Genomic DNA, 9,095 nt, shown 5'->3' on the forward strand with positions numbered 1-9,095 from the left:
TGGAGATGCTACACTGCCTTTCTCGTGAACAGTGCACCACAACTGGCCATGGCAGCCGGCTATAACATCATGTTCCTATCTGCCTGTGATTGGCGCAGGAACAGGCATGTGACCTGGAATGCCTGATGGGATATAAAAAGAAATCAGCTGAAGGGGAGGTGGGTAGGGGGATGAGGTAACTGGGTGATGGGCATTAAGGAAGGCATGTGATATGATGAGCACTGGGTGCTATATGCAACTGATGAATTATTGAAAACTATGCCTAAAACTAATGATCTATATGTTGACTAATTGAACTAAAATAAAAATAAAAATAAGTCAGATGAAAACTTCTAGGAAGGCTATTTTTCCCTAATAAAAGAGAGAAGTGAAGGTCCCTGACCTACCTCCCTCTGTCTTTGGACATTGGTTCTTGGTAGTATTGCTGGGCTGATGAGCCAGCAGCCTCTGCAGACCCCAGTCCCAAACTTCTTTCTTGTTTCATGAGATAATGGGTGTCAGTATTGCTTAAGCCATGATTAGATGAGCATTCTGTTACCTGCAACCCCACCATATACTTCAGTCCCTGGAATAGTGCCTAGAACATAGTGAGCCTTCCATAAAGGGCTGCTTAATGAAAAACAAAAGCATGGGTATACGTGGCCATACAAGTTAAACTCAGAGCACTGCATGAATTGCAGACACATTAATTTCTCTGAGCCTGTTTTCTCAACTAGGGGCTGAGCTCAGTGAATTCAGTTGGGTTACCACTGTTTCCACTTTCAAGTATAAGAAAAGATAAAGTTGAGGTGCGTGAGATCCCCTCACAATCATCCATTGCTAATCCTTGGCAAACTGACAGAGCCTGTCCAAGGGCAACAAGTTCTGAGGGAAAGTTCAAAGAAGCATATCACAGAAGAGGGAATGGTTGGGGCTCGCCCTGGGGCCAGTCTCTGAACAAAGAGAGCTGCAAAGACCCCTTCTTTCTTGACCTTTGAGCTAAGCCTATAAAATCAGGAAGCATCAAGGGACCCTGGGTGGGTGATACAATTGGTTAAGTGTTCAACTCATGATTTCGGCTCAGGTCATGGTCTTGGAGTTTTGAGATCAAGCCCCACATTGGGCTCCATGGTTAGCACAGAGTCTGCTTGAGATTCCAATTGAGAGTCTCTCTGCCCCTCCCCCTGCGCACATTCCCTCTCTCAAATAAATAAATAAAATCTTTAAAAAATAAAATAAGGAAGCACTGGGATGACTTTCTTTGTTCACTGTGGATTCCTGAGGGGTACCCAGGGGCCTTCCATTCATCCACCACCAGCAGCTAGCAATAACTCCAGAGACCCAGTGCACAAACTTCACTTTCTTTGTTGGATTAACCAGTCAGATTAGACCAATGGGGATCACTGATCCACCAGCCAGTGTCACTCATGGGTTCCAAAGGAGTTGGGACGATGTCTGAAGCACCCCAACGTTGCAAGCCAGCCCTTGGCCAAGCCTCCATGCCTGCCCCCTTGCTGTCGATGGGCACCTTTGTGGGGCCTTATGTGAAACTGGCCCCCAGCTCCATGTTCACTCCCATTTCCCCATCAAAAGTCTGCACTCTGAGAGGTCTAACATCAGTCAGCTGTGTGTTAATGTGAAATGAAGTCTTTATCTGGATGATTTGCTCACTGAATCTCCTCTCCCCTAAGGTGCCTTTGATTCATCTTGCAAGCTTTGTGTCAGTTCTCTACCATTGCTTTGCACTGTTTAGCTCTTATATTATTTATTTTTCACTTGTTTTCTAGTTCCCCAATTATACTGTAAATTCCTCTAAGACAATACCAATATCTTCTACCCATACTTAGGATTCAGGTATTTGTTCAACCGTCTATTCAACATCTGTTGGGTTTATCCTAGGTACAAAGCTCTGTGCTAGGTCTGAGCTTTCAAAAATGAATAAAGCACAGCCCCTACTTTCTAGATCTTACAGCCAGTCTATGTGGGGGAGACAAGCTATAGATGCAGATAATTATGTCCCTGTTCCTTGAATGTCCACAGATTCATCCCCTTACGTGCTAACTTCTTTCTTGGCCACCTCTACCCCCTACCAGCCTTTATTTCAGCTAGTCTGGGTAAGTCTGTTTCTTGTAATCAAGACAAACCAATTACAATATCCCCCCCAGGCAATACATGTTTGAACTGACTCTTAAAGAATCAGTCTAAGGGAAATAAGGGCACGGGGAGGATATTCCTGGCAAAGGGGACAGCACGAGCAGCAGCAAGGAGGCCAAGAACAGTCTGTTGTGCGCAATGCCAAACACATGTGCATTCATTTCTATTTTCAGGACTTCATTGTGGAATGGAAGGCTTTGTCCACAGGAAAGCAATCCTAAGCATCAAAAGGCTGATTAGAAAAGGTATTTTGGGACATGCGTAGGGAGAAAAGTCCCTTCCAGGGAGCCTGCAAAATCACACTGGGTAGGCAGCTATCTCCAAAGACCGATGCTGAAGGTGAATCCTGCTGATTCACAGCAACTCATTTGATGGCCAAAGATGCACCAGTAAGAGGGAACAGCCTAACCACAGCAGCCAAAGTCCTGGGAGGATAAAAAAGTTCTCAAAGAGGGAACAACTAAGCTGAAAGGGACCCTAAGATCATTCCATCCAGCTGAATCCTGATGGCTTCACACCAAGATGGGAGGAATGTGGGACCAACACCCAGACTTTTACTCCCTGAGAAATATCATTTCACCAGGAATTTGATACTTACACATAAAAGGAATACAGACTCCCAAAGCTTTCGAGTGTAGGAGTTTAGGGAGTATTAATATGATAAGAAGCTAGATTTGATCCACTCTCCAGCTTCCCAGAAAAAGCTGGCTCTAGTATACTCAGCCAAGTGACACATGCTCTAAAACAATCCCAAGCATCTAAACAAGGCAATGTTATCCCCATTCCCCTGCCAGGCTCCACTGGGATGCCAACTAGTTCTTCATCTCCCAAGCCCAGCTTCTGGGAAGTCTACATTTGCTAAAAGGCTGGTAAGAGTCAACTTAATTCTATAGAAATTAATTGAAGACCTACCGTGTAAAGCCCTGTCATTGGAAAAGTATGAAGAGCTCAGATATTCTTACTTGGGACCCATCCCAATCATCCAATTCCAGAGGATCAAATGTGGTTAACAAGGACACTCTTGCCCTGTGAGGACATTCACCCGAAGCTCTGGCTTCCATCCAGCCCAGCGGATTGTCTTTCCATGACCTAAAGTGGCATCCTGCTTTCCTCTCACTTATCAGGAGCCACAGACCTAATTTGCCTCTTAAAAAGTGGTGCCCCACTGCCCACCTTCAGCTATAAAGATGGCTACCATAGGGCAAAACATGCCCACTCGAGTATAAGATCAATGAAGGCAAAATCTCACCTCAATTATTGTTTAACTCCCAGAACCTAAGACAGTGCCCAGCACATAGTTGTTGTTCAGTAAATGTTTATTGAATGAGTAAAATAATTTGGAGACTGCACTTGTATTTCATTGGTCCACATCATGCATAATTAAACCATGTAACTAGAGTGACAAGTAGCATTCACCCAGGCACATCTGGGAACAAACACAACCAGTTCCTGTGAGTGTATAACTCAATAGGGGAAAGCAGAAGTGAGAACTGGAATCCCAGTCCTCAGGGCTTGGGGGCTTCGGGCACTGATGAGTGTGCATCCCAGACAGGCAAAGGTTAGTTAAGAGAGGCATTACTTTCATTAATGTACAGAGTGAGAAGTATTTCAGTGGAGGCACAGACAAAGCAATGGTGTCAAGATGTGGGGAGGAAGTTCCTCAAAGGAGACATCTAGTAAGTTGGTCTTAAGTTTGCCAAACAAGAGAAGGACAGTGAGGGGACATTCCAAGCTTAGGAGAAAGCACCTATCATGACACTACACGTGGAAAAGCATGTGAATGATATCATACCTATGACGGCTGTGCAGGCCTATGTACCCCAGGACACCTGGCAAAATGTTCATGGCAGCCCTGTTGAGCAGGAAAAAAACCCTCAAAACAACAGCAGGAGAATGTCCTTTAAAATATGATATAATTACATAATGAAATACTACACAGTAGTGAAAAAGAATGAATTATAGCTACAAACCATGTCTTGGGAGAATCTTAGGAATATAAAGTCAATCAAGAGAATAGCAGAAGAATTTGTACAGTATGACTCCACTTATAAAATGCTAAAAAATGTGTAAAACTGGATGTCTTTTGTTGTTGTAGATACAATAAAAATGGTACACAGTGAGGAGGCAGGTGTGGCTGGAGCAGAGAGAATGGCAGTAAGGGTCAGGGAAGGTGACATCAGGGACTGCTGAGGCAGGCATGAAGGGTTAGGGGCCCTAGTCATCATAAGGCCTTGGGGTTTTTCCTGTGAGTCAGGTGGAAAATTGGTGCAGGGATTTGAGCAGAGGAATGACCTGAACTGACCTGTGTTTTTAAAGTCTGTATGTATTTCTAGGGAGCGCCTGGGTAGTTCCATTGGTTGAGCAGCCAACTCTTGATTTTGGCTCAGGTCATGAACTCAGGGCTCTGGGATTGAGCCCTGTGTCAGGCTCAGCTTTTGGTGGGGAGTCTGCCTGAGTTTCTATCTCTCCTTCTCCCTCTGCTACTTCTCCCTCTCCCTCTCTCTTTTTTTCTCTCAAATGAATAAATGAATCTTTAAAAAAATAAATAAAAAATAAACTCCATATGTATTTCTGAATTATGTCCATGTACCATGGAACAGGTAAATTGCATACATAATAAGACATATACCAAACAGTAGAAATATCACATATCACACACTAATATACCAAGCCATAAAATACACTTAAGATGAAGGTCTTTGTTAATAACCGTGGATATACATTCACATCTCAGGTAGCCTTCCTGGTGATTCTGAAATGTAAAGTCTGGCTCCATCACTAATGTTTTAATCTCATCACATAGCTGACCTGGGAGAAGCAAAATATCAGCTCCCTGTTTTTCTGTGTCCATGTGCGCTTGCATTACAGGTATTATCTTCAAGCTGTGATTTTTTTGTAGGGATACCTTTAAGCTGTTTGCCCTTTTGTGAAGGGTTAGCTTAATTAACACTTGATAAAGTAATCTGTAAATGCTCATCACAACACCCACATTACAGCAATGCACGTGGTGAAAGCAAATGCCTCAGACACCCCTGATGTCCACCCCAGCACATCCCCTGTGTCTCTGAGACTCTATGTAATAAATATAACATGAAATCCCCTGAACTGGCTGGCTTGTAAGGTGACTACAAGCCTGTGGATATCAGGTCTGAATAAGAAAGGTATGTGCAAACAATGTCCTGATCAGAGAAGGGGGTGCAGAATCCCGGGCTTTGAATAGGGAGAGTCTAAGACAGTGCTGTCTATTTAGGGGATCACTAGCCACATGTGGCCATTGAACCCTTAATGTGGCTAGCCCAAACTGAGATGAGCCGTAAGTGTAAAATACTCACTAGAGTTCAAAGACTTAGTAAACAGTATGTAAACATACCTCATTAATTTTTATACAGAGTACAGGTTGAGATAATATTTTTCACAATATTGGTTAAGTATAAGTATTGGTATTAAGTGTATTATTAAAATTAATTTCACCTTTTTTCTTTTTGTTTAATGTGGCTACTAGAAAATTTTAAATTGCATATGTGACTCAAATTTGTGGCTCATGTTAGATTTCTATTAAACAGCACTGGTCTAGAGGAAAATCCAGTACCCCAAGTTATGAACATGTCCAAATTTATCAGCATCACCACACATCTTATTCCAATTGGTCTTGCCTACCATATTCTCAGGAATGGCCCTGATAAGTAAGGAAGCCTTTATGGCACATTGTGAAGGACCCACAGGTGGTGCCCTGTGAACCAAGTATGTGATATGTGCTAGACCAGGGGTCAGAAGGCCAAGTTGACCTTGGAAATATTGCTGGCATGTCACTTTCCTCATCTGTAAAAATGTGAAGAGGATTATTTCTATAGTCTCCTATCTTTCTACCTCTTTCCAGAAGTATTTGCATTTTTAAAGGGAAGTTTCTAGAGGACAATGTTTAACCCAAATTAATAAGTGCCAAATGGCAAAACTTTAGGCCCAGTGGAGGATAAGCTGGATCCCTTCAGATCATAATTCAGAATCCATATGAACCCGATGAACATATGGGAAATCACAAGAAGTGGCAGGCTGGATCAGGGATTCCAGGTGGGTCTGTAGTTCCCTTCATTTGTACCACCAAGCACATACTGTTGGTCTAGACTGCTTGCACAAGCCATTTCATGAACATGCTTTCTTCTGACAAACATGCATATATCTCCTTAAGTGTGAGGACCTGCATGCACACACAGCGTGACCACTTATGCAGTATTCACACTTTCCTGCACTTTTCTCAGGTATCATGGTCAGCAGCTTCCCACTCTAAGGGGAAAGCAGCATTCACCTAGAGAGACACAGAAACAGGAAGAGATTCCCAGGGGTCCTCGGGAAGCAGGCAGCATACAGCCAGGTCATGCCCAGAGTTTTGGTCCAAGACCAGCAAGACAGTGTAGCAGAGGCTGCAGGGAATCCAGAGACAAACCAAGAATGAGCTGGCAGGCCCTGGGAGAAGTGGCAAAACTGATTGCAAACCTCAGCCAGACAATGTGAGGCAATTAGGGCAAAATGAAGAGTCCCAGTTATCACAGAGGGCCAGAGCCATGGTCCTGGCTCTGAAAAGTGAAGGGGAAAAAGGCATCTACTAGGAAATAAGATATTTACTTCAGACTAGAGAAGATAGGAGAGAAGGCACAATGGAGACAGGAGGGATCGTCATGTTCATATGTCTCCTCCATTTGATGCCCGTGGACTGCTAGACCATTCACAATGCTTTGAAGACAGAGAGATAAAATAAAAAGAAGCTCCCTGTGAACCATAATCCAAATTCTTTTCAATTCCAGATTTCACCTCCTCCATGAAGTTTTCCTTCCTCCAATAACTGCAGTCTCAATGACCTTCTGCAAATTTCCGATGTAACTTACAGAAGATATCCAGGACCAGAATCTAAGAAGGGAAATCATTTGAACACTTTATGCGAACGCAAGTTAGTTTATGATTGTTTATTTTTTATTAGAAAAAAAAACAGCCGACTCACTTGCTTTTTTTTAATACTTATTAATTTATTTGTGAGAGATTGAGAGCAGGGAGGAGGGGCAGAAGGAGAAGAGAGAGAGAATCCCAAGCAGACACACTGCTAAGCACAGAGCCTGATGCAGGGCTCGATCCCAGGATTCTGTGACTAGACCCTGAGACCATGACCTGAGCCTAAATCAAGAGTCAGACACCAAATTGACTGAGCCATCCAGGCACCTCAACTCACTTGCTTTTAAGTTAAGAACAGGAAGCATGAAATTTTGTGAAATTAGTGCTAGACAAAATATATGCCCCCTGAAGATTGGGAGAAAGAGAAAAAGGAATGAGAGTGGAGGAAGAAGAAGAAGAAGAGAGAGAGAGAGAGAGAGAGAAGTAGGAAGAGAGAAATAACTATATGAAGGAAGAGCTAGAGAAGAAGGGAAAGTCGGGAAGACCTGTTGCACATGAAGAATGTCACTTTTGAGAAGAATGTGCATTCTGCTGTGAGAGGTTCTGTGCATGTCTATGAGGTCAAGTTGTTGGCTAGAATTGCTTAGGTCTTCTGTACTCTTGCTGATTTGATGCCCACTTGTATCAGTCACTGAGAAAGGAGTATTGGAGTCTCCAATCATAATCGTATGTTTTCAGTTTCTTCCTCCATTTTTACCAATTTTTGTCTAATGTACTTGTAAACTCTGTTTACAACTCTGTTGTTAGGTGCACTTAGAATTTAAAATAGTTTTCAGTGAATTAACCCCTTTTATCATTCCGTAATGTTCCTCTTCTCCCTCGTGATTTTTCTTATTCTGTTTATTTTAATCCAGCCACTTCAGTTATCTTTTCTTTAATTGTGGTAAAATATGCACAAAATTTACCATCCTAACCATTTTTAAGTATTCAGTAGTGCTAAGTACATTCACACTGTTGTGCAACGAATCTCCAGGACTTTTTCATCTTGCAAAACTGAAACTTTATACCTATTAAATAACATCTCTCCCATTTCCTCCTCCCCTTAGCCTGTGACAACTATTCTTTTACTTTCTGTGTCTACAATTTGATTACTCTGGATACCTTGTATACATGGAATCATACAGTATTTGTTTTTTCTATGATTGATTATTACACTCAGCATAATGTTCTCAAAGTTTATCATATCATAGTGTTATGTTAGAATATCCTTCTTTTTTAAGATTGAATAATATTCCATTGTAAGTGTAGACCATATTGTGTTTACTTATTCATCTGTCAATGGACCTTTGGGTTACTTACATCTCTTGACTATTGTGGATGCTGCTATGAACATGAGTGTACAAATAAATAGCTCTTCATGACTCTGATTTCAATTATTTTGGATGTATACCCAGAAGTGGAATTGCTTTAAATTTTTTGCTGAACTGCTATACTGCTTTCCATAGTGGCTGCACCATTTTACATCACTTCAGTTATTTAATGATTAATATTTGAATGGTATATCTCTTCCATCATTTACTTTTTACCCATTTGTGTTTTTATATTCAAGGTGTGTCTCTTGTCACGGCATATATTGGGATGCTGTTCTGTTATCTGTTCTGACAATCTCTGTTAACTGGGAAGTTTAGAACATTTACATTTAATGTAATTTACTATAATTCGCATTTAATGTAACTCAACCAATGTGGTTGAATTTAGGCTTTCCATTTTATTAGTTTTTTGTTCTTCTCTGTTTTTGTTCCTTCGTTTCCTCTTTCCTGCCATTGTTTGCATTATATTTTAATTTACCTATTGACTTTTTAAACTACATCTCTTTATGTTATTTTTTTAATGGTTGCTCTAGGAAATATAATATACACATCTAATTTTTCACAGTCTACCTAGATTTAATAGCCTACCACTTCGAGCAAAATGTAAATATAGGAATGTCAGTTTTAAAGTTGTATACAAGTGTAGAAGACAAGGTGAAGAACAGTACATATTGTTTGCTTAATATTTATGTGGTAGATATAGATGAGCAC

At 41.4% G+C, this 9,095-nt stretch overlaps 1 long non-coding RNA gene across 1 annotated transcript in view; it reads right to left on the reverse strand.

Moving 5' to 3' along the window:
- LOC118350401 (uncharacterized) overlaps positions 1–3,170 on the reverse strand; it is a 28,005-nt gene extending 24,835 nt beyond the window's left edge. The window contains exon 1 of the long non-coding RNA XR_004804109.2: positions 3,046–3,170. This is a non-coding gene — a long non-coding RNA (uncharacterized LOC118350401). The remainder of the gene's footprint in view (positions 1–3,045) is intronic.
- Between the last annotated feature and the right edge of the window lie 5,925 nt (positions 3,171–9,095).

The sequence above is a fragment of the Canis lupus genome, chromosome 12, assembly GCF_003254725.2.
Source record: "Canis lupus dingo isolate Sandy chromosome 12, ASM325472v2, whole genome shotgun sequence".
In the NCBI taxonomy this organism is placed as follows: Eukaryota; Metazoa; Chordata; class Mammalia; order Carnivora; family Canidae; genus Canis; species Canis lupus.